At 43.8% G+C, this 24,591-nt stretch overlaps 1 protein-coding gene across 3 annotated transcripts in view; it reads left to right on the plus strand.

The window, feature by feature from the left end:
* The window catches only part of LPIN2 (lipin 2), an 82,716-nt gene that overhangs the window by 19,744 nt on the left and 38,381 nt on the right, over positions 1 to 24,591 (plus strand). Inside the window, exon 1 of one of the 3 annotated variants that reach the window (XM_059895513.1) lies at positions 5,064 to 5,083. The exons of the other annotated variants lie outside the window; for them this stretch is intronic. The gene's annotated coding sequence lies outside the window, so the exon portion shown is untranslated. Of the gene's footprint in view, positions 1 to 5,063; positions 5,084 to 24,591 lie in introns of those variants that run through there. 3 annotated transcript variants of the gene reach the window in all.

Raw genomic sequence — 24,591 nt, forward strand, 5'->3', positions numbered from 1 at the left:
AGTCGAGGAATGTGAGTGTGACTGACACGGGTCCCTACAGGATGCTGATCTCACAATTTGTGGCATTTTCTCCTGTTCTTCTCCGGATTGTGTTAATAATCTCATCTGTCCTTGATTACTTCATTTATTTGTTGTAATTTCCTTTGGCGAGCTCTGAGCCATCTCACGTGGACCCAGAGTGGGGAACCCCAGCCCTGTGTCCCCTGACGTTACCTGTACTTGGTGTCACTCCTGTTGTGATGCGCTGTGTGCTCCTGCTAGGTGTGAGTTTATAGCAGAGAATTTGTTGCTGAAAGATTAAAGCACCACACTTTTTAAATTATATACTGTTTTGTGAATTTGATAATAAAACGACTTATGTTTCAACAGGATTTCTAGAGTGTGAGCAAAATGGAGTGACACAGCCCTTGTACAGAAAATTGCTTATTAGAGTGTTGCTCCTGAGTGTCACCCTGGGTACAGGACCATTGCTAACTGCTATTCAGAGGGTGAAATGAGAGAAGAAATAGACAAACATTTAAATGGAAACAGTTGTGATTAACATGACACAGACACCCCCCCCCCCCCAGTGAGGCTGCTGCCCTGGGGGTTCTGAGCAGGGCAGAGGGTTTCCCACTTGGCTTTATTTTATTGGAAGCGTTGTCCAGAATGTGGGACACAAGTCAAGCCTTGATTCTTCTGCTCCTTAATTGGGCCGTTTAAGCTTTGCTCTTTTTTTTTTTTTTTTTTTTTTAAATTATTATTTATTTATTTATTCATTCTTGGCTGTGTTGGGTCTTCGTTTCTGTGCGAGGGCTTTCTCCAGTTGTGGCAAGAGGGGCCACTCTTCATCGCGGTGCGCGGGCCTCTCACTGTCGTGGCCTCTCTTGTTGCGGAGCACAGGCTCCAGACGCGCAGGCTCAGTAGCTGTGGCTCACGGGCCTAGTTGCTCCGTGGCATGTGGGATCTTCCCAGACCAGGGCTCGAACCCTTGTCCCCTGCATCGGCAGGCAGGTTCTCAACCACTGCGCCACCAGGGAAGCCCTAAGCTTTGCTCTTAACGATCCCACACTTGACTGCTGCGGACAACCCAGTATTGTCTCTCTGGTCTCAAAATATGGGGTGAAAGTTTGACCTAAAACATTAGAGTCAGAGAAATAGAGCTCAGGGATTGTTTAGTCCCAGACTCCTTAAACTGGGATGAGTACACTGAGGATATTCTAGGCCATTTGTACAGTAAACATGGTACATTAACCCTGGAACTTGGTAGAAGAAAACTTTGACCAGTTAGCCTTTTTTTTCCTTCATATTTTAAAAAATGGATGTTTCAAAGTAGAATGCAAAACGTGTTGAATTTTAAAGGTAAAATGTAAGTCTTCAAGAAGATTATTGTTGGGAGAGTCACTTTAAGCCGGGCCTTCTGACCTCAGGAGATTCTTCCTGTTTTTTCTCCTCTGTTCCTAGAACGACCTGTTTGTGTTTGATCATTCATTCATTCACAGCTCAAATGAAATTGTCACTATGCTGTTTAGAGTTTTGGGGGTTGTATGAGGACATAATGAAATACTGGAACTTGAGTAGATGGGATAGCCATTCTCCAATAAGCGGCTAAACTACTGAAGATTGGAAAACCTCAGAGTGGTATCAAGAAGAATTTCTCTTGGTTTTGAAGAAAGCGTATCTGTCCCTTTTGGGTTGTTTTCATGGGCAAACATTAATTACAAGTAATTCCAGATATGGAAAGAAAAATTTTACATGCATTAGTGTAGGCTGTGGTCCTTTTCTGTGTGGGTCTCTGCCATGAGTGGCCTTGAAAATGCAGCAATGCACCTGAGTTAATTCCTTCACTGTAGAATAATTATGGTGGAGATTATGAATTCTTTGTAACTGAGGCTTTAAAAAATATTTTCATTATAATTTTTTACTAATGAAAACTTCTTAGTTTTCTCACCTCTTCATTGGTAATTCAGTAGAAATATGTTGCTATTCCACATTATGACCACTGGGGGGAGTAGATTATGGATCAATATTTTCATGTTTTGCGGTAAAAAGAGTATAACTTGTGGCATAAAGGTATTTCTGTTTAACCAATTAGCCCAATTTCAATTAGCAAATTTCATGTTAGGAAATTATAAATTCTTACATTTTGTTAAGAAGCCCTTTATACCTGGTCTCATATACATTTATGGGATTAGTGGTGGAAAAAAATAAAGAAGGTATATGTTTTACAAGCATCATCAGCTGTGGAATCAGAACAAGATTCTGACTCTCCTGGCCAGCATTTAAGTTTTGTGTCCCTGAGCTAGCTTTCAACAAATCTTTTTCTTGAAAGATTTAAGTCTTGGAAAAAAAGACTTCCAACTTCCACCTGCCTTTTTGGTTTTTTTTTAATAAGATTATTGAAGATGCTATGCAAAAATAAAAAGTAGTTTTTCTTGACGCACAACCATTTATTCTTAGCCTGTACAGAAAAAGTCTTGACAATACAGTAGCATTTTTCTTTGAAAAAAAATCATAGGGATGATGAAGAATTGTTGGTTGTGATTTTTAAATTTTATTGACCAAGTCTGAAAAGCGCCACCACCAAGTTAGGGAAGCGGCAGGTCCCAGCCTGGGGGCAGGCGGTGCCCAGACGCAGCAGGAGGTGTGCGCCCTGGTGCGGAATCGGTGTTGGGAGGGTGAGCTCATCCTCTGTCTGGGTCCGTGGTCCATGCTCCTTGCTGTCAGAGCATCTGAGAGTCATGGATCCAGACCACATGGTGAGACAGTACCCAGGCTCTCCGGAAGCCCAGGTGGCTGGCCTGGAGCCTGCTCGTTGTGTAAGAGGCGGTGAGGTCAAGGTTGCCCGACAGCCTCTGCCCTCCTGGCTCGGGCCTTGCTCCCTCTCTCCTGTTGGACCCCTTCCCCCAGCACTTCCGCTCGGGGCCTCAACCTGGCAACACGTGCCCACTGAGCGGGTGACCTTGGGCTAATTGCCTGACCTCTCTGGGCCTCAGTTTCCTCACATTTAAAATGGATCAGGTTTTTCGCATTTTTCTTTTCCCTCTGTCTTCGCTCTTCACCCGCCCTCCTACTTAGTTTCCCCTCTCCTGTCGTTCCACTGGCATATTTTCTTGTCTCTTCCAACTTCTGTTTCTTCTGTTTTCCCCCTCTTCCCCATCTTCCTTGTAGCTTCTCTGGAACCCCCTTTCTCCGTCTCCCCTCACTTCGCCTTCTCCCTGACTTCCCACTTCTCCATTCTTTCCCACGGGCAGCACCCCAGTGTGGGTTTTTATTACCATCTGATGCTGAGGATCTGGGACTGCAGGGGGACATGGAGGAAGAAAGAGGTTTAAAATTTTTTACATTGTGTAATAGACCAAAAAAATCACTTCCCTTGTGAAAGGGGGAATTTGTGTACATGACGTGTATTGACTTGGATTACAAGCGCCCGTGGGCCCTTCACGTTAATGTGTGGGTAGAAGACAGTGTAATGCTTTGAATGCAGGATACATTTTCCCATTTCTAATTTTGGTGAAATTTGTTTTAAATTTTGCCATTTAACATTTTTATTATGTGTATCTTGATGGTATATTGCTGTAGTAAACATTACCAACAATCCCTCGGTCAAACATTTGGAAGTTTTGTCTTTTGCGATGTTTAGACAGAGAAAAAGTTTAATAATGTGAACATTATTAAATATCTGAGGATCAGTTAGTATATTGATGAATTTAACTACTTCTGTGGAATGACGGAAACTCCTGTCACCCTCAGCTCTTCATTAATGGAACTCTGGCTGAATGTTCCTTTCCGCCCTTCTTCTCAAGATTGTCTCAGGATCCTAAAGTCGTGCTCCAGTAGAAATATAATGGGAGCCACATTGTCATTTAAAAATTTCTAGTAACATTAAAAAATAAAAAAAGCAGGTAAAATTAATTTTAAGAATATATCTTATTTAACTCAGTATATCCAAAGTATTTTCATTTCAGCAAGTAACCTTATATATAGATATAAAATTATGAAATTATTTCACGTTCTGCTTTCATTCTACATATTTTATGCTCACAGCACATATCATTTGGCAGTAGCCACATCACAAACGTAGCCATGTGGATAATGGCTATTTGTAACAGACAGCACAGTCCTAGACACTGGCTTGCAAAAAATAGTGTATTTTAATTTAAAAATTGACGTTTGGTCTCTGTGTTAGTGTGTTTTAGGTTTTTAGAAAAATTCACTTGAAGTGTTTATATGTTGACTTACTAACAGCTGGAAAGGAAATACCAGGATGTTTGAATTTTAGTGTTGTATTATCATACTCTTGAAGTTAAATTGTTTGTTATTATATTATTATGTAATGTTACTGTTACAACATTAATATAACTAATGCTATCTTAACATACAGTAACAAATTGTTATTATAATTTGTTCATTATTTACAGTGCTGAGCAGGTTAGCTCCCATTCAGAATTGTGAAAATATATTGGGTCATGGCAATATGACAAAGCAAAACATTTCAGTGATTTGAGTTCTGTAAAGCATATGTCACCTGGCTGTCTTTGGGAAGCTCACTGATGCTTAGAAAGTATATGTAAACTTTGTTCCCTTACATGATTAATTTATTGACGATTACGTCTTCGTATGTGTAGTTGTTTTGATTTCTAAAAATGAGGATGTAATTGATTTAGGGAATCATTAACTCAATTCGTGTCCCGTGTGATGGAAGCACAGTGAGGCTCCTGTGCTTGGGCAGGACTTGGTACCTATCAGTGTAAACACGCAGCACGGCCCATCCCATGCCCCTGCTTATCTGCTTCAGAGGGACAGGGTTGAGGCTTTCAGCAAATCTTACTGGTAAAGTCATGCATGTATTGCTTTTTTTTTTTTTTTTTTTTAAGAGCCATTTCCTTTCAGTTTTAACCATATTACTGTGTCTGCAAACAGTTTGCCCAGCAGAACAGCTTTCTGTTTTGATAACTTAGAAGTGTGCCTTCATCTCTGAAAAAAAGACATTCTGATGAACTAGTTCAGTTTTAAGATGTTTTACTTGGAAGATGATAGTGAAGATGAGGAGGAGAAGGTTGCTGAAGGTGTTTACGGTGGAAAGGCCCCTGCTGGCATCTTGGTGAGTTACATCCACCAGCTCCCGCCTCCTCGCTTTCTCCACCTGGGATATGCTGTGAGGAGGGGGCGGGAAGACCGCCAGGGAGATCGGCTGATGCCTTTTCCTTGGAAAATGTAGCGTCAGAATGAATTTTATTAACTTTTAAATGTTGTATTCAACAGAAATCTTTGGCTACCTGCTCTCCCTCCTTCACTCTACACCATCTTTCTACCCTTTTCTATTTATTATTTAACAAATAATAACTTTCTGCCTAGAAAAAAATGAAGTTGCTGCTTTAAACTGAGAATTTTTTTGAAACTAGGTTTCTCAGGAAATGTATCTCGTTTCACATTTCTTTGCATCTAAGTGTAGTAGCTGAGGAATAAAAACCATGGAAAAGGTTTATGGGTTTTTTTCCCGTCTTTCAGATTTTTTGACTGCTTTCATCCAGTTCCCCATCCCCCAGCCTGTCTCTGGTGGCCATAAATCTGATCTCTCTCTATGAGTTTGTTTGTTTGTTTTATGATTTTTGTTGTCCTAGCCAAATATTTGTGAAAACTAAACTAATATTTTGAAACTGGCATCTTATTCTGATATGTGACAGGGAAGAGCAACAGCAGTCTGTTTTCTCCTGTGGTGGCAAACAAAATTTCTAATGTTAAAATATGTGGGGAAAAATGCAGATTGTCTGAGTTTTTTATCTAGAGTTTCCTCTCTTATGAGACATAAAATAAAACAGGTCACATGAAAGTGTAAGTTTTAGAAGTCTGCATTAAGGAAACAATCAGGTGAATTAAGGACAATATAATTTAACTTTACCTATGGAAGCCTTTTCTGTAAAAATGATTTGAAGTAAATGCAGTGAGGTGAAGGTAGTTTTTAGAAAATTAGGGGTGTACATTTTTATGAAAACAAGTGTAAAATAAAGACAAAAATTATACAGTTTCTAAAATCTGTGGCTCATAATCAGGTTGATTTTACTTTTAAAGTTGTGCAAGTTTTTGTCACCTTTAAAAATGTTACACATTTGTGTGCTTTTTGCTTTTGGACCTGTTGGCAAAAATATACTCGCTGGGGATCTCGGGAACCGGTGGAACTAGACATCATTTGACTAGGAATGGAAGTCAGGGGCTACGGAGAGAGGTCATTTACTTTTGAAATTTCATTTTAATAGTACAGAGTATATGTATATATGGATTCCTGCGCATTTGTTGTAGAGGTCAGAAGGGAGAATGGTGAACACAGCTGGCTAAGAAATAGTTTAAAAGTTCATTTAGTGAGTAGCCCCTGCACACGCAAACCACTCCTCACAGGAAGAAGTTTGCTTCCTGCTGCTGGTGTCTTCTAGAGCGAGGGCCGCGGGTGTTTGGGCTGCATTTTATGACACTTCTTTTTGTGTTAACATTAGAGCATTGAAGTTCCATGAGTCACCTCCCAGCTCCAAGAGAAACTTGGGTTTTCTGAATGGCTGGTGTTCAGGACACGGGATTTGCTATCTGCTTGATGAGCTCTGCTGATTGTGTAGGAGACTTTGTAACCTGGGTGTGGGTGGTGGGGGGAGATCTCAGGGTCCAGGCCCTCAGTGACCCCGACGCTCCTTGCTGGTCATGCTGTGTGCGCACACCTGTTGGAACGTGAAAGTCTCCATCATAAAGGAGATGCTTTTATGTGTTTGGAATGCAAATGTAAAAATCTCATAATTTAAAAAACCATGAGGAAACTTCTGGGCTTTGTTAGAAATGGGGAATTTTTTTAAAAAAATCGTATTTCTATGATTTTTAAACAAATGAATATAATTCCTTTATTTGGCAAGGAAAAGGCCAAGTTATTTCATATTCAAATAACCTTGAAGTTCCAAAATAATCTGCTGGCCTTATTTTCCCCCACTTATTTTTAAATTACTTTGCGTTTTTCAAATTAGGGCAGAATGTACTACAGGAGTTCTTAGCCAAAGTTGTAATCCTAAGAAATGCTCCTAGAATCGAGTCTTTCTGTGGGTTAGAGCTGGAAGGAGCCCTGGAGGGCATCTGGCTGTTCTTAGTAGAGGTGAGAACCCCTGCATGGGGGTTAGGAGGACCTGTTCAGGCCGTCCTCGCTCCTCTGTGCTCTTTATCAAAGGGCCTGCTTGAGTCTAAAAAGCTCCCCTTTTTCAGAGAGAACTTTGTATGTTTATATTATTTACTGCGCGATGCAGTAACATAAACAGAGGTGAAAGACAGCAAGTCACCCTGTAGGTGGGGCAGGTGCCTTATGCTGAGTTGGGTGCAGAAGTGGCCGCCCCCAGCTTGGTGCATCTGATATCACCCCCTGCTTCACGGAATCATGGAACCACACTGGTGAAGGGGTCCAAAACCAAATGCTTTCCTCTAGGTGGACAGTGGTCACAGCACTAATTAAATATTTAGTTGCACAGAATTTCATTTGCTCACAGAAATGTGGTGATGTTACCAGTCAGGCAGTTTGGGGGAGCACATTCTCCTAGAATCTTTGTTTTTACAACTTGATTGCCTGTTAATCATGGTATCTCAGATGAGCTCAGGAATTTGGGGGAGGGTAGCTTAGAGGCTGTGGCCAGAAGTATGTACAGGCTGTTTGGAAGTTATTTATTATCCATTTTTGTATTTATGCGCCATCTGTTTTCAGGAGAGACTTAGTGGTGGCCCACAGTTAAAAGCACACGCTGCTCTGCACTGCTGTGTGGTGCATGACTGAACCACCAGCTGAAAACAAAATTCTCTTCGTTCAGCAAATATTTATCATGCCACACTGAATCCGCTAGGTGCTCACTCACAGATCTTTTTGTTGGCAGTTACTAATACGTCTGAATTATTTGCTGCTCTGAGTTTGTGAGTAGCACAGCTGGACAGATTTCCACCAGATGGTCGTGGGACGAGCACCTCATTTAGTGTGCCTAGATGCTCGGTCCTGGGAGCCGGGCCGTTGGCCCCGTGGACCTGGGTGAGCCCAGGACTGCAGGTCTGGGCCGGGGCCGCTTTGTGCATAGGATCGGAATTCCATCCCGTGTCTCTAGCTGTCTCGACCAGGTGTCGGTCCAGTCTAGAGGGATTGGACACATCTCCCTGAAAGGATCTGAATAAAAACGTTAACCTCGGGACTTCTTTGGTGGCGCAGTGGTTAAGAATCTGCCTGCCAATGCAGGGGAGATGGGTTCAAGCCCTCACCCTGGAAGACCCCACATGCCGGGGAGCAACTAAGCCCATGAGCCACAACTACTGAACCCACGCGCCTAGAGCCCGTGCTCCGCAACAAGAGAAGCCGCCACAGTGAGAAGACTGAGCACCACAATGAAGAGTAGCCCCTGCTCACTGCAACTAGAGAAAGCCCGCACGCAGCAGCGAAGACCCAGTGCAGCCAAAAATAAAATAAAACAAATAAATAAATAAATTTATATATAAAAAAAACCCGTTAACCTCTCTCAGCAAAACTCTTATCGTTACATATAATTTGTGTTTTATATTCATATCTCAGGTATTAAATATTTAAAACCAACCCAGTTCTTCTGAAGAAAAGATTAGACACCATTTCTAGAGTCATTCTTGCATAGGTACTGTACATTATCTCATTGAAAGTAGGAAAAATGTTTGATACTTTTGCTGTTTTGCTGCTTGGTTTAAAAAATATGTATATCTTTTGTATTTGTCTCTTCTTTGAAGCCTGTTGCATAACCTAGAATCATCTTTGCTTAATTTAAGACATTTAGGAAGGGTATTTTTCAATGGGTGGAAATAACAATATGCTGATCTTATTTTGTTAGATATTGTTTCAACTCTGCGATGAAATCATCTCAGAATTGTGTGTGCCCTTGGTGTAGCATCTAGGCCTCAGCCCGGATCTGTGTGGAAAAGACCTTCGTCAGAAACGTGCCTGAAGCCGGTTCCGGGAAGGCTGGAGGGGAGCTATGTTATCTCTAGAGTGTCAGTCACTTGCTGAGATGCGGCTGAACTCCACTTGACCTGCACGTAGAGAGGCTGCATTCAGTCAGGTCAAGGGGCAGTAGCTGAGATTGTAAAAGCCCTTGATCGTCTTTGTTTTACGTTCTAACAAAGCATGAAGTCGTAAACCGTGACCGTAATAGACAGACACTCAGAAGATTGCAGTTACGTTGGAAACGTCATTCCTTCAAGGGAAGCAGGGCAGGACAGGCACACCCCTGGGTTCTGTCCCTCCCCGAACGCTGACCCACTTGCCTGCGGTCATCAGACACAGCTTGACAAGCTGCCGTTTGGGGTCACTTGTCCCTGTCACTTGGGGTGGTCTGGCCACCGGGATTTCTCAGGCCTTTTCGGTGATTCCTGAGTTGGACGGTCACCAGAGCCCCTGCTGAGCTTTAAATGTAAAATATAGATTTCCCAGACAGACAGAGTCAGAATTGAGGAGGCAGTGGAGCCCGGGAATTGTTTTGTCTTTAAAACTGCAGACTTTATTCAGATTTTTCCTGCTAAAGGCCTTTTCTGTTTGAGGATCCAGCCCGGAGTTGCGTTTAGTTGGTCACGTCTGTCGTCTGCCAGTCACTGACCGCCCCCAGTCTCCTGCTTTGTGACATTAACTGCTGAGGAGAGCGCTGCTCAGTGCCTCTGGAGCTCCCCTCAGCTGGAGGTTGTCTGTGGCGTCTCCTGATTAGATGGAGCTCGTGTGTTTGTGGCAGGAACAAACAGCACCGCTGTGATGTGCTCTTGTCAGTGAATCATGAGGGGTCCCTGGTGTTGGTTCTCTTGTTACTGTGGAGTTTCCCTACTTATCATTAAGGCTGCGTCTGCCAGATTTCTCTCCTGTGAAGTTACTTTTTCCTTTGGTAATGAGTTTATATCTTGGGGAAGATAATTTGAGAATATACAAATACCTTGTTTCTCTTCAAACTTTCATCCTCTATTTTTAACATCCTATGTCTGCCACAGGTACTGTAGTGTTCTAATAGTGGTCTTTTATTTCCCTCATTTGTTATTCATTGGAATTCATCTTTAAGAGAAATCTGTCCCTTCTCCCTACTTATTTATTTGATTTATATCAGTGTGGCCTCAAGAATATTCTGTAGGTTATAATCTGTCATTATTTTGTTGCTCAGATTGTTCCGGGCACTCTTTCACATTGGCTTCTGTGTTCCTTTAAAATGCCCCTAATCCTTTGATTTTGAGCACAGGATTCCTACTTTCTGGCACCATGAGATGTCCCAGCCCTGGGACCTTTTACTGGAAGACGGTATTTATTTATTTATTTTTAAAATTTTTTTGGCCACGCCATGTGGCATGTGGGATCTTAGTTCCCCGACCAGGGACCGAACCCAGGCCCCCTACAGTGGGTGGAAGCGCGGAGTCTTAACCACTGGACCACCAGGGAAGTCCCTGGAGGATGGTATTTAGAAACTAGGATCTGGGCTCTAGGTGTGCATGCTGCTTCTAGTGTCCTTGATTCTCGATCATGGCAGAGGGAGTAGGGATATTAAACACGTGTTCTAGCCCAGGTTTAAGCACGTCTGTACTTGTGCATCCGTCCATGGAGACTTCCGATGCCTGTCCAGCACCACAGGGTTCATGTTAGCCTTCCTTCTAGGAAATTGTATTTTTAGAAGCTTCCCAGGTGTTGGGATTACTCAGACTTGGGGATACGAATCTGGACCCAAAGGCTCTTGTGGCTTTGAGTACTCACCACTGACGGACGGTCTCCGACTCGGTGAATCATCATTTTCCATTCTGGCTTAGTCGTCACTTCTTCTGACACTGAAAAGAATTATTTATTTATGTATTTATTTTTAAAATTCTATTTATTTATTTTTATATTTGGCTGTTTTGGGTCTTCGTTGCTGCGCGCGGGTTTTCTCTAGTTGCGTCCAGCGGGGGCTACTCTTTGTTGCGGTGCGCAGGCTTCTCATTGTGGTGGCTTCTCTTGTTGTGGAGCACGGGCTGTAGGCGCGTGGCTTCAGTAGTTGAAGCACGCGGGCTCAGTAGTTGTGGCTCGCGGGCTCTAGAGCGCAGGCTCAGTAGTTGTGGCACACGGGCTTAGTTGCTCCGTGGCATGCAAGATCTTCCCGGACCAGGGCTCGAACCCGTGTCCCCTGCATTGGCAGGCGGATTCTTAACCACTGCGCCACCAGGGAAGTCCTGAAAAGAATTTTTATGTCACTCTTAGCCCTTGTAACTAAGGGATCTCAGCCTCCTAGGAGTAAAAGTCCCCAGGTCTTTGTAGTGGAGTAGAAACCCATCCAGTTTCATGGCTAGCATTCTTACAAAACTTTGTCAGAGAAACTGAGCACACCTGAGGGAATGTCTAGTGGTTTGAATGCGGAGGAAGGCCGTGTGTATATTAATAAACACACAGTCCATGCAAACAAGTGACACACCAGTTGCCCTAAATTTCACTAAAACCAAATTTATCTTAATCCTTGCTTTTCTTTTTGATAAGGCAGTATGCATTTTATTTTATTTTTTTTCTGAAGTGTAGCTTGCTTTCTAAAGCAGGTATTTTCCTCTTATCAGACATCAAGAGGATAAACCCTTCAGCCTTGGTTGTTGAGGATGTTTGGTTTGTGAACTTTAGGCCTCCATGTGCCTGTTAGGTTAGCAGCTGTGAAGTTAGTTAAAGTAGTTGCAGTGAGAGGCCTTCAAATCCTACTGGCTCGTTCATCTGGCCTGTTTCTACCTGAACTTAACCAGGGTACCATGTGATGGAAGTGGAGAGCCTTTCAACCCAGGGAATTAACACATTGGGACAAGTTGAAAATTTGAACTTAATTTATCTGTGATATTAACTAAGGTTCTTTGAGGGCATGAGAGGGAGATGGATTAAGTTTAACATGTCTTTATATAGACCTGCAAACTCCAAGAATATGTCCATTTGTTCCCATCTCACAGCTGTAATTTCAGTTGCAAAAGAGTCCTGATGTCAATTCCTGACTTCTACGTCAGTGAGTAAATGGAAAGAACTTCAAATCAAGTCAGATGTTTCAAAGGAGATTGTATCCTACCAATGTCTGGACTAAAGTGATAGTCATCACTGAAAATACTACATATGGTTTATATAGAAACTTGCTAAGATTGCGTGCCTTTCTTGTGTGAAAGTGAGCCAATCAGATTTCCTGTTTTATTTTCAGTTGCTTATAGTTATCAGTGATCACCACCAAAATAGGTTAGCCACAAGTTCTTATCCAAGAAAGTTTAGGATGAGAACATGTTCCTTAAAACATACATTTATGATCATAACGTAATCACATCTTGAAGGCTACTGCTAATGAAAAGCTTTAACATTTTTCATGTGTGGTAGCATGCGGCAGAATTGTGGCCTTCTAAAAGCACTTATGAAATTCCTCCTCATTCGTAGCCCTGAAAATTACAAAAACTTGGCATTGGTGTGTTGAGGAGCTTGTGGCCAGGATACAGAAAGAGCCCGGGCGTTTGAGGCAGACATATCTGAGCTTTTGTTTGTGCTTGTCACTGTGTAACCGTCTGACTCCTGGTATGTTGCCTGTTTTCTCTGAGCCCCAGTTTTCTTGCTTGTTCAATGCATCTAATATTACCTTACCTAACCGTGATGATTCAATGAGATGAGGTGTGTACAGTGGCGTTTACCCCATCACTGCCCCACGGAAGAGTACTGAATTGTAGCTTAGGTTACATGTGGTTTCTCAAGGCTGCACATAGTTTCAAATGTTAAGATGTGAGTAAATGAAGAGTTTGAATTGTCACCAGTGTAAGTGGACCTATTTTAAGAAACTCGCACATATGAAAATCCAAACTCATAAAACAGTTAAATTATTACCATCTTGTACAATGATTTAAGGAGGGATTTATCTTAATAGCAGGCTCCTCTGAGTGCACTGAAGACATCTTTAAAACAATACTACTCCTAAGTATTTACCCAAATGAAGTGAAATTATGTTCACACCAAAGCCTGTACACAGGTATTTTTAGTAGCTTCATTTGTAGTCTCCCCAAACTGGAAACAACCCAGGTGTCTATCGACTGGTGGATGGATAAACAAACTTTGGGACATCCATACAGGGGGATACTACTTAACAACACCAAGGAACAAATTGCTGATACCTGCAAGAATATTGGTTAATCTCAAATGCATGATGCTAAGTGAAAGAAGCCATATTCCAAAGGGTACGTACTCTGGCTCCATTGATAAGGCATTCTGGAAAAGGCAAGACTATCAGGACGGAGAACAGGTCAGTGGTTGGCTTGGGATGAGGAAAAAGGATAGACTACAAAAGGGCATAGGGGCATTTGGGGCGGCAGTCTAGTTACGTGTCTTGATTATCTTGATTATGGTGATTACGTGGTTACGTGGTTGCATGGTTAAAACTATGAAAGGGTTAATTTTACTCCATGTAAAGTACACCTCATTTTTTAAAATCTGTCTTGAATAGTTCAAGGTACAGCTATTTGAAATCTTAAAATTGCATTTCGTAGCAGAGTTTGCATGAACGTTTAGCTAGTTTTTATGTGCTGATAGGTACAACCATCACACAAAGGTTGACTAATGTCTTTCATGATTAATTATAAACAGAGTCTTAAACTCAGCACATTTCTTAATGATTTTACTTCCACATTTCTCTCTAGTTTCTGGTGAGGTTAAACGTTCCCTGTAACATTCTGATCTGTCACCTCAGGTACAGGTAGATTAGAACTGGGCATATTTTACACCATGACAAGAAGAGATAAGAACTAAATTGCCAAAAGCTTGTTACTCTGCAGTTTGGGAACTGAAGGGAAAAGCAGTGAAGAGTAATGCAGGGATGAGAACCGTTGAGTTTCATAGAGCTGCGGGGTTTGGAGCAGATTTGGTCATGGGAGTGATGTGAGGGTTGAGGAAAGTCCTTGGGGCCTCCTCCTCGTGTGCTGCTTGCCACACATTTTATTATGTGTAGTGACATCTAAAGGTAGGCGTCAGATTGAGCATTTAGCTCCGCTTGCTCTGTTACAATTCTGTTGAAGAAAATGAATGTCCAGGTACATTGCTGAGCTTTAGGAAAATGAAACTATTGCGACCAGCCATTTACTGTGAAGGCTGTGCCTTGTGGTGTTGGGCGTTTTCCTGTAAGTAGACTGGCTGGTAGAAAGCGCTGACCTAAGTGTGTCCTGTGTCATCTGTTTTTCGTGACCGTCTTGCCCCGGCCCCTGACGTCCCCCCAGGCCCGGGCTCATCCGCCACAGCGGCCGCGGGCTGCTCGGTGCTCTGCACAGCAACCTGCACGGCTGTCCTTTGTTCTCACAGGGATATTTTTAGACTTACCCATCGGAGGCGGGTGTCATTCTTAACTGTCACCCACGTAGACTAGATTTATGCAGGGTTTTTTTGTGAGATCTTCAGTAGCATCTGGAGAAAAGCATTAAGTTCTGAATATCTGAGCATTGATTTTGGAACGTCGGGTTGGCCTCTACTGCTGGCATTTTTAAAAAACATACACGTATGTTACATACATACACGTTTAAAAATACATACACACACAGTCTCTTCATCTGCCTCTGATTTCTCTCGTTAGGTTACAGGGCAGCACATAGTGTGTGTTCCTCCTTCTCCTTGCTGTTCTGTTCACCAGACCTCGCGTTCATCACTCCATCCATTCCTTGATCCAAAAATGCTCCTTAAGGACTTCCTCCTGCAAGGCACCGTGCCAGGCTCTGGGGCGACGGTGAAGCGGCGATACTTCTCCTTCCTTGGTCAGAACCGAGGGTCCGCAGGTGGGATGGACAGTGACCACGTGGACCATGCTGTGTGGGGAGGGCGGGCGCCCTGGACCCACCCAGCCCTGGGCCGCCTCCTGCTTTCTTCCTGACCGTCCTTGCCCATCTCTTTCTGACCTTCTTGTCCATTGTGCTCTGGGTGTTCACAGTCTGTTGTGGACAGGCTTTATTTGTTCCCATCTCCTTCTCATCCAAGAAGCCTGAAACATCCTTGCCCCTCGAATAAAATATTAGATCAACAGCCAAAGTAGTTGATGGATGGAGAAGAAAACTGGTGTTGGATTTGGAAGGGTTGTCTTGAAAGTTATTGGGCCGGGGACTATGGTGGAGGGCGGGGAATTGATGGTTTTTGAAGATGAAATAGGTGACACGTTCTTCCTTTAGTTATATCTGTCAAAAAGCTGGAGCAAATAGTTGATAAAACATAGGCCTCCCCTCAGGAAAGAACATATATTGCTGTGGTGGCAAAGTGTCTTCCCCATGTTGAACATTACTCAGCCCGAGATAATCGTTCATCTACTTTGTAGATAGTGTGGTGAGCTCATAGAGGAGTGAGCCCAGTGGGCAGAAATCTGTGCTTCCAAACTTCCTTAAAGAAAATGTGTTGTGACATTCAAAATCTGAATTTATCAACGGACCAGCCTTGACAGCTTAGCTTAAGGCAGCTTCATGTCCTTTCGTTTAAAAAAAAATACCATGAGTTGTTCAGTAGAAGGCTTTCACTGGGTTACACTTGGGAAATTTTCTTGCTGAGTGTCCCAGGGTGTTTTCAGGGGGGAGTGTGATAGAGGGCTCAGGGTGGCTTTATCAAGTCAGAATCAGTGCCGGCATGTCTGTATTTAAGTGCTTTGTGGACAGACATCAGAATTGGACTCTGAACAAGCCAAGCAAGCAAAGAAGACTGTGACTCTTCCTCATTCAGAGAGGAGGGCTGTGGGCATCGATGTCATGAGCTGGTGGGCCCTCCGGGTCACCACTCAGGCGGCTCGGCCCCGCCGGTTGCTGGTGGCATTGGCTCTCTGTACACACTTCAGGAGTGTCTGTTAAGCCCCGTTTGGGTCAGATGTCTCCCCACCCCATCAGCCAGCTGATGCCAAGGCTTGAATCCCCTATTACAAGATGAGAGAGGAAATCATTGTGATCCAGGAGCCCTGTTTTATTACCTTCTGAGCTAACCACTGCATCATGTATCTGTTAAATTCCAAAGCAGGAATATATTTTTAAAAGTTTTTACTGGAGTATAATTGATTTACAGTGTTGTGTTAGTTTCAGGTATACAGCAAAGTGAATCAGTTATACATATACATCTATCCACTCTTTCTTTTTCTTTAGATTGTTTTCCCACATAGGCCACTAGAGAGTATTGAGTAGAGTTCCCTGTGCTGTACAGCAGGTCCTTATTAGTGATCTGTTTTATATATCGTAGCGTGTATAGGTCAATCCCAATCTCCCAGCTTATCCCTCTCCCCCCTTATCCCCTGGTAACCGTAAGTTTGTTTTCTACATTCGTGACTCTACCTCTAAAAACAGGCATGTTGATCAGAAATTCTCTCTTCTGACATATCCTGAAGGCTGATGTTGAGTAGTGTACCGGGTTGTGATTAGGGAACGAACACCTAGGAAAGCAGTCTGCCCAGGCCTGAATTTTTATTTATTTATTTATTTATTTATTTATTTATGGCTGTGTTGGGTCTTCATTTCTGTGCGAGGGCTTTCTCTAGTTGCGGCAAGCGGGGGCCACTCTTCATCGCGGTGCGCGGGCCTCTCACTATCGCGGCCTCTCTTGTTGCGGAGCACAGGCTCCAGACGCGCAGGCTCAGTAATTGTGGCTCCCGGGCCCAGCTGCTCCGCGGCATGTGGGATCCTCCCAGACCAGGGCTCGAACCCGTGTCCCCTGCATTGGCAGGCAGATTCTCAACCACTGTGCCACCAGGGAAACCCCAGGCCTGAATTTTTTTTTTTAATTATTTATTTATTTATGGCTGTGTTTGGTCTTCGTTTCTGTGCAAGGGCTTTCTCTAGTTGTGGCAGGCGGGGGCCACTCTTCATCGCGGTGCGCGGGCCTCTCACTATCGCGGCCTCTCTTGTTGCGAAGCACAGGCTCCAGACGCGCAGGCTTAGCAATTGTGGGTCACGGGCCTAATCGGGCCTAATCGCTCCGCGGCATGTGGGATCTTCCCAGACCAGGGCTCGAACCCGTGTCCCTTGCATTGGCAGGCAGATTCTCAACCACTGCGCCACCAGGGAAGCCCCTGAATTTTTATATATGATTTTTGACAGAACCACTGCTGCTAGTCCTAGACTTCAAGTCTTATAAAATGATCAGGTCAGCTGTTTGTTCATTAAAATGTATAAAATTCACAGTCTGTTAGGTTTGGATCCAACCTCGAGGTGATATGTATGCCTTTAGACGACAGTACAGACTTCAGCCCCCAACAGCTTGGTTTTTTCAACAAGCCTAATCGGGATTGGGAGGAGAAAGCTGCTGCAGTAGAGACCGGAGGTCCATCAGAATCATGGTAATGGTAGGGCCCCACTTCCGGTTTTTATGTCTGCATTGGAGCTTAGGAACCTGTATTCTTATCCACCAAAACTTGATTCTGTTGCCAACGGTCCAAGGACCACTCTTTGAGAAGTACTGACCTACAGTGTGGCCCCTGCCAGCTTTCTTCACTTAGCAGGGGGAAACGAGGTTGGTAGACATAAACCGGTCCCCGACTGCCTCATATGGTGGAGGTGATGGGGTTGCTTCTCTTTAGAAAAACAGCTGACAGGTTAGTAACCTACAGGGAACTAACTAGAACCCTCAGTCCTCCAAAGAACACCTCGCCCTCACTAAATCTCAGTCCCTCCAGAAGGAATCTTCCGAGTCCAGATGCCAGCTCAGGAAGAGTTCCAGAACTCCCGTCTTCCCAGCACCCAAGGTTTTAAGCCTTGGCTGAGTCCTTTTTACGAGCGTGATTTTGGAAGCAGCAAGAATAGGCATGGAATTTTATCAGAGGGGCTCTTTTACATGGAGCTCTGCTTCCCTAATCTGGCTCATCTTCATAATCAAATTATTAAACTTTCTTTAAAATTCAAGAAAATTTGCATTTTTAAAAACTGTTCAGGATGATTTTCATGTACGAAAAATTTTGAACCAGTATAGTAAGTAAAACTCTTGAAGTTCAACCTTACTGGGAAGTTCCCCACCAAATCTGCCCTTTTTGCTTCCCTAAGTTGATTTCTTCACCAGTTGAAACAATATTTGCTGAATCCCAGCTAGGTGCCAGATGTGTTTCTAGCTCCGCCTAGAACTTGTGGCTTGATCCTGCCCGTGCTCTCCCTTCCCTCACGTCTGCCCTGGGTCGGTCACAGGTCCTGCTGCCTCAGTCCCCTCTGTGCCTCTGCTGCTCTTGGAGCTGTGCTGCCTCTTGCTGGAACTGGTTGTAAGAGCTTCCGAGGTGGGCTCTGCCTCTAGCCTCCTCTTCCCCAGTTCGTCCTCCCCACCCCCTTGCCCATCGTGCCACTGCCTGCCCCTGGCTGGTTGCCCTGATGCCCTGAGGGTGAGTCCAAGGCCTTGCCATCTCACCCTTGCCTCAGGCTCCACGCACCCTGCCCGGTCCCTGTCCTCCAGGAACCTCCTTTGTTTGGCCTGATAAACCCTGCCATTTTCGCCCCTAGAACAAACATAAATATGTTCTGCTTCCTGAAGCCTTTCTTGACTCTCCCATGCAGGTTTTTTTCTCCCTTTGTCTGGTCTTCCTGAGTCACCAAAATAGCGTGATCACAAGGTATTATGTAAATTAAGACAGTATTTATGCCTCTTTCTCTTGTTAGACCCAGGACCTCTGAGGGAAAGAGGACAGAGTTTTATATCGTAGGGACTTACTGTGGTGCGTGGCAAGAAGCAGGTACTCAGTTTTGCTTGACTCTTACGAAAATCGTCCCAGACACAGCCTGGGATGATGGCTGTTTTGATAGGTGGATTACACGTCCTCTGTTGTGTTTTCCTTGAAGGAGTCGCGCAGTCCCGTGTGATTGTTTCTAAATTCAGTCTGCAGAGGTATTCCTTTGAGGGGCCTTTCCTGGATAAGGCTTTCACAGCCCTCTTTTTCCATCCCGACAGGAAGGCCATATGGAGAACTCGGTGTGTGCAGGCAGTTTGCCGGGGGACCCTAGGTGTGGGTCTGTGGACTCGCGCACGGGGCCTTGTGGTCTGGGGATGGCGGAGCCCCCTGCCCTGCGGGGCCCTGACCCCATGCTCTGGACAGGACACTGTGGGCAGTACATGTGGGTGCACGGCCAGCGGCGTTCCTCATGGACCTGGGGCTCCAGAAGGTACGAGGGGCTCACGGACTGTCTGTGGGGCCCTGAGCCTGAGGGCCTCTCCTCGTTGAGGGCGAGGGCCATTCCTGGTGCTGCTGTTTCCTGTTCTGATTTTATAAAGCAAGAATTAAAGGCAGCTACTGTAAAACAAGAAAAATTAAACACATTGGCATTCTGCTCTGATGGCAAAAGAGAAAACAAAACGGAGAGGTGTTGCCTTGAGTCTCAGGCGGGAACCTGTCCCCAGGGCGTCTCCTGGGCCCTGGGAGGGGTCTTGACTTGAGTTAAGCCCCCGGGGGACAGGCAAGTCCCCTGGGCCCCTGCCCTCCCGGGGAGGGAAGTGACTGCAGATCTTGTGCCCGTGGTAGGTGGGGGGGTGCGGGGAGGCAGGCATGTGAAAGGAGACTCCCTTTGAAGGTCAAGTGAGGTATGTTTGAGAAAGTTCTTGAAATATAAGTGCTACTCAAATGCAGAATGTAAGCTTGGTTGCCTGGAGCATAGGTGGGAGCCAGATGGTGCCAGGTCACGCTGTGCTAGTGTTTGTTTCCTGAAGTTTCTAGAAGGTTCTATTCCCTCATGGCACATTCCTCACATCAGAAGGTTGGAATGTTGAGGGCAAGTTCTTTGATAAAAGCTGTTCTTCTCTGTCCCTCGTGATCTCCCAGGACGTCCACTTTGCGGGGGTCCAACAGCGGGCTGGTGGCCAACCCCGCAGGGAGGCAGGAGGGCGGGTGTGGCTTTTTTGGACCCTGTAATCACTTCACATTTGTGTGGCCAAGTAGTGAAAATAATGCTCCTGTTGCTGAAAGCAGCAAGATATCTGGGGGCTTCGTCAAGGCTTTTATCATCATTGCTTAGAACATTTCTGTCACTTAGAGATGCAGTTAAGGACATAGGCTCCAGTATCAGACTTGAGTTTGAATATCGGCTTTACCACTAAGTGCAGCGACCTTGGACAATTCTGAGCCTCCCTTCCCTCCTGTAAATGGGAATATTGATACCAAAGTCCTGGGTGGTTCTGAAGATTACATGATATAATGTACAGGTTAGCACAGCACTTGACGTGTGATGGACGTGTAACAGCTGTAGTTGTGTTTGTTAGTGGTAGTAACTAGTAGTACCAGCTAACTAGTAGTACCCAGCATTAAGAAGGTAAACTTAAAACTTACGAAACAGCGTCTGAAGCCTGTGCTCCGCAACAAGAGAGGCCGCGATAGCGAGAGGCCCGCGCACCGCGATGAAGAGTGGTCCCCGCTTGCCGCAACTAGAGAAAGCCCTCGCACAGAAACGAAGACCCAACAGAGCCATAAAAAAAAACAAAACAAAGAACTTACAAAACAGACTCTGGTTATATATAAGCGTAGTTAACAATGTATCCATTTTTGTATTGATAACAATTTAGAAATCGTAATATTTTAATAGCTACCTATGTCTCTGTGGTTACTCTTCCCTAATAAAAGTGATTTTTGATTGAACATATCACCTTTAAATAGTTTGGGGGCAGTTTTTATCAGAGGGGTGTTTGTATTTGAACCCACTTACTGATGCATTCCATATATAAATCTGTACTGCATATCATGATGATTGACTTTAGTTTCTCTGATGCTCAGGAAAAGCTGCTAAGCAAATCTTTAAACCTTTGGTAAATAATTGAATCTTGAAAGCTGCCCATTTATTCCAGATACTAGTGTATGTTTACTTTAAAATGTTTGATAAGAAAAGTCTGATAGTGGGCACCACTGAATTTCATGCATGAAGGACTATTTGGTCTATTGAGTTTTGTGTGTGAAGGGCCATTTGGCCTCTATGAAGTATTTTAGTCGGTTACTGTCTACTGATTCTTTCCATTTTCAGTTTAGTGATCCGTAAGTGCCTCCCTGTCTTGGGAGCTCTCAAGAGGTTAGCCGGCTCGTGTGCATTGTGCTCTCAGCATGTAAGCCTGGCCCCAGACACACACTGTGCCCTGAGTGGATTGGGCATTGGTCAGGCCTGTCTGTGCCATAGTGTCTAGTTTGGGATCTTCCATTTAAAGGAAGTCAGTTCTCTAGTTTGTCATAAAAGTGAAAGTAAACCCAGTCATTTCAGCTATTTTAAGGACTAAGAACGCTTAGCTCAGAACAGATGAGACCCAGTTGGGTTGTACAGTAAACTCTTTGGTGTGTGGTGGTGTCCTTTAGAAGAGGGTGGTGCATATGCAGTGGGATTTCTGGTGGACATAGTAACCAGGGCTGTCTGTCTGGTATTGGGATAAGCCTCCTCATGAAAGGGGTGAGTCTCTGTCTACTGGAAGTATCCCAGAATTGAAAAGCGGTATAGCATATGATGCTTAAGAAGATACTTGTCTTTGGCAGCTCAGGCTGCTATAACAAAATACCACAGACTGGGTGGTTTAAACAACAAGGATTTATTTCTCACGGTTTTGGAGGTGGGGAAGACCAAGATCAAGGTACTGGCCAATTCAGTTCCCAGTGAGGGCCCTCTCCCTGGCTTGCAGACAGCTGCCTTCTCACTGTATCCCCACGTGGTGAGGACCATGCTCTTGTCTCCCCCTCTCTTTATTAAGGGCATCGATCCCATCATGCGACCCCACCCTCATGATCTTGTCTAAGCCTAATTACCTCCCAAACGTCCCACCTCCAAATACTGTCACACTGGGGGTTAGGGCTTCAACATAGGAATTTGGGGGGGGGGGTACACACTCAGTCCATAACAATACTTAACCTTTCCAAGCCTCAGTTTCATTATCTTAAACATATACCTGTAGCCACCTATAAAGTGGTCCTGAGATGATAATGCATGTATAAGCTTGAGAATTTGGTACATGGTGAGGTCTCAAAAAATTGTGACGATTGTTAACTTTACCGTATTTCAGAGATGTGATAAAAGCGTTTTTGGTATTCGTTGAAAGACAGGACTGGATAAGTTTTTCCAGTTCTGAGAATCAGTTAATGCATTTTAATATTTTCCTTTGTGCCTTTGAGCCTGGGGACAGGGGTGCTGCTCTGTGGGCATCCTTCAGGCACACGTCGCTCCTTCTGTGTGCGCATCTTTACATTAGTTGCTGTCTTTGTCTTGTCTTTGAATTTTCATGTGTCTTCTGTCACTCTGTTCTTGAATTCATTTCCCCCTCTTTTTTTTTTCTCATCATTCACTCATCATAAAACGTGACGAATAGTTTACGATGTATATTATTTTGCTGTATTTTTAAATCTTTATTTCAAAAACCAGTGTCTTCAGTGGGGGTGTCCCCCACATGTAAGTGGATTACTTCATCTGTCTTTTCTGCCCCTGTTCAGAGTCCAGCTTCCCTAGGTGCTGACGGGGACAGACTGGTGTCAGGGGCCTGACTTTTTTCTCACTGGGCTCTATCGTGGCTCCTGCTGGGCTGGGCGTGTAGAAGTAAAGAGTTAGGTGCAAGGTTTGGCTTAAAGAGGAAGCTGTTTACCCAGCTCTTTCCCCAGCCTGGATGGGGTGCCCCTCGTCCCCCCTGTGGAGGCACCAGGCCTCCCATTACTTTGTTTTCCCAGCCTTCGTGATATGAACAGGGTTGTTTTATATCTGCTGAGAGAAAACCAGTGATTTGACAGCCTGTGTTTTTCTACATTTAGTAACTGGCATTTACACAATAGACTTTCTTGTATAGCGGCACATCCTTTGACCGTGGTAATTAAAATCATCTCGAATAGATGTAGTTACACTTAATTATGGATTCTGTCCTCTAGTTGATGTAAGCTTATGACACATTTAGTTTATAAGACTGTTGTTTATGGCTGAATGTAGATGCTTAAGTTATCATTTTTCAGTTTCTTTTAAGAAAAGGCCTATATAATTTGTTATGAATTTTTTTTTTTAGATTTGTAACAAAACTCATTTTTAAATTGCTGCCATCATCAGTCAAGCATAATACAAAGATTGATTACGTGGGTGCTGTTTGCCATGACAGGCAAAAAGGGTGTTGTGAACACATGTTACTTACAGAATATGAAAATTCTGATGGACTGTTCCAGGTTGCTGAAAAATACTAAAAGAGAGTGAAAAGATGAACTACTTAGGACTAAATTTCATTTCACTTCTGTTTTTGGAGACATTCTTAACATATAAAAATTGTACACCGTGACCCCAAAAATAAGGAACAAAAAGATGTGTATTCCCTTTTCCTCTAAGTTAGTTGTAGTGCTCTTTTATAAAACAAAATTTAATTAAATTTTCTGCATCATTAGCCATTAGGTAAATGCAAATTAAAACCAGTATCACTACATACCTGTCATCATGGCTATAATAAAAAATAGTGACGATGCCAAGTGCTGGCAGGGATGCAGAGACATTGCATCTCTCAGACATTGCTGGTCGGAGTGGAGAACGGCACAGCAACTCTGGTGGCAGTGTCTTTAAAAACTAAGCGTGCGATTCCCATTCAGCCCAGCAGTCACGTTCCTGGGCATTTTACCCTAGTCAACTGAAAACTTATTTTCACACAAAAACCTGTACATGAATGCTTATAGCAGTTTTCTTTGTGATAGCCAAAAAATCTGAAATAGCTCAACTGTTCCTCAATAAGTGAATGGTTAAACTATGGTACATCCACACCATGAAGTACTAGGCATCAATAAAGGGGAACAAACTGTTGATACATGCGCCACGCTGGATGACTCTCCATAGAAATATGAGTGGGAAGAGGCGGTCCCAGAAGGTTAGATACCGTGTGCTTCCGTTTATGTAACGTCCTTAAAAATGGCAAACATCTCAGAAATGAAGACCAGATTAGTGGTTGCCAGGGATTAAGGGGGGAGGGCAGACAGAAGGCAAGTAGGTGTGTGTGACTGTAGAAGGCCAATAGGACAGATCTTTGTGACGATGGCAATGTTCTGAATCTTAACTGAATCAGTGTTGATACCCAATTGTGATACTGCACTAGAATTTTGCCAGATGTTACCATTGGGGGAAACTGGGTAAAGTATACATGGGATCTCTTCGTATTATTAGTTACAACTACGTGTATGTGAAACCACAATTATCACGATACAAGATTAATTTTTAGAATATGAGATGTAATACGAATAGTCTGTTAAAACACTACCGCACATGTTTCTTTTTTATTCTCTTCTGTTGATGGTTCGTTTGACCATTCATTCCATGAATATTTAAGGAATCATTATTGAGCGCTCGATACGTGCTTAATTTGGCCTTCCTCTAGAGTTCAAATCAATTATTGTAGACCTGAAATCATACCAACTTGTAACTGTTTTAGAATTTACCTCATAAAGGACGCCCGCCGCTGTATTCTGCTGTTTATTGGTAAGTCTTGCAGCTGGTTTACATCCTCAAAGCCAGCTTCTTCTGTAGGTGCATTTTGGAGCCTTGGTAGCATTAGCTTTAAAATATTCAAAACGTTTTCCGGGATAAAGTTATTGTGGCTCTGCTCCATGGCATTAAACTGATGGGCCTTGATTACTGTGTACAGGAGCAGGAAATCCGGGCACTGCCCGTGGGTGCTGGCTCTCCTGTGGAGAGCGGTGGGTT

This window comes from Balaenoptera ricei, chromosome 14, assembly GCF_028023285.1.
Source record: "Balaenoptera ricei isolate mBalRic1 chromosome 14, mBalRic1.hap2, whole genome shotgun sequence".
NCBI lineage: Eukaryota > Metazoa > Chordata > Mammalia > Artiodactyla > Balaenopteridae > Balaenoptera > Balaenoptera ricei.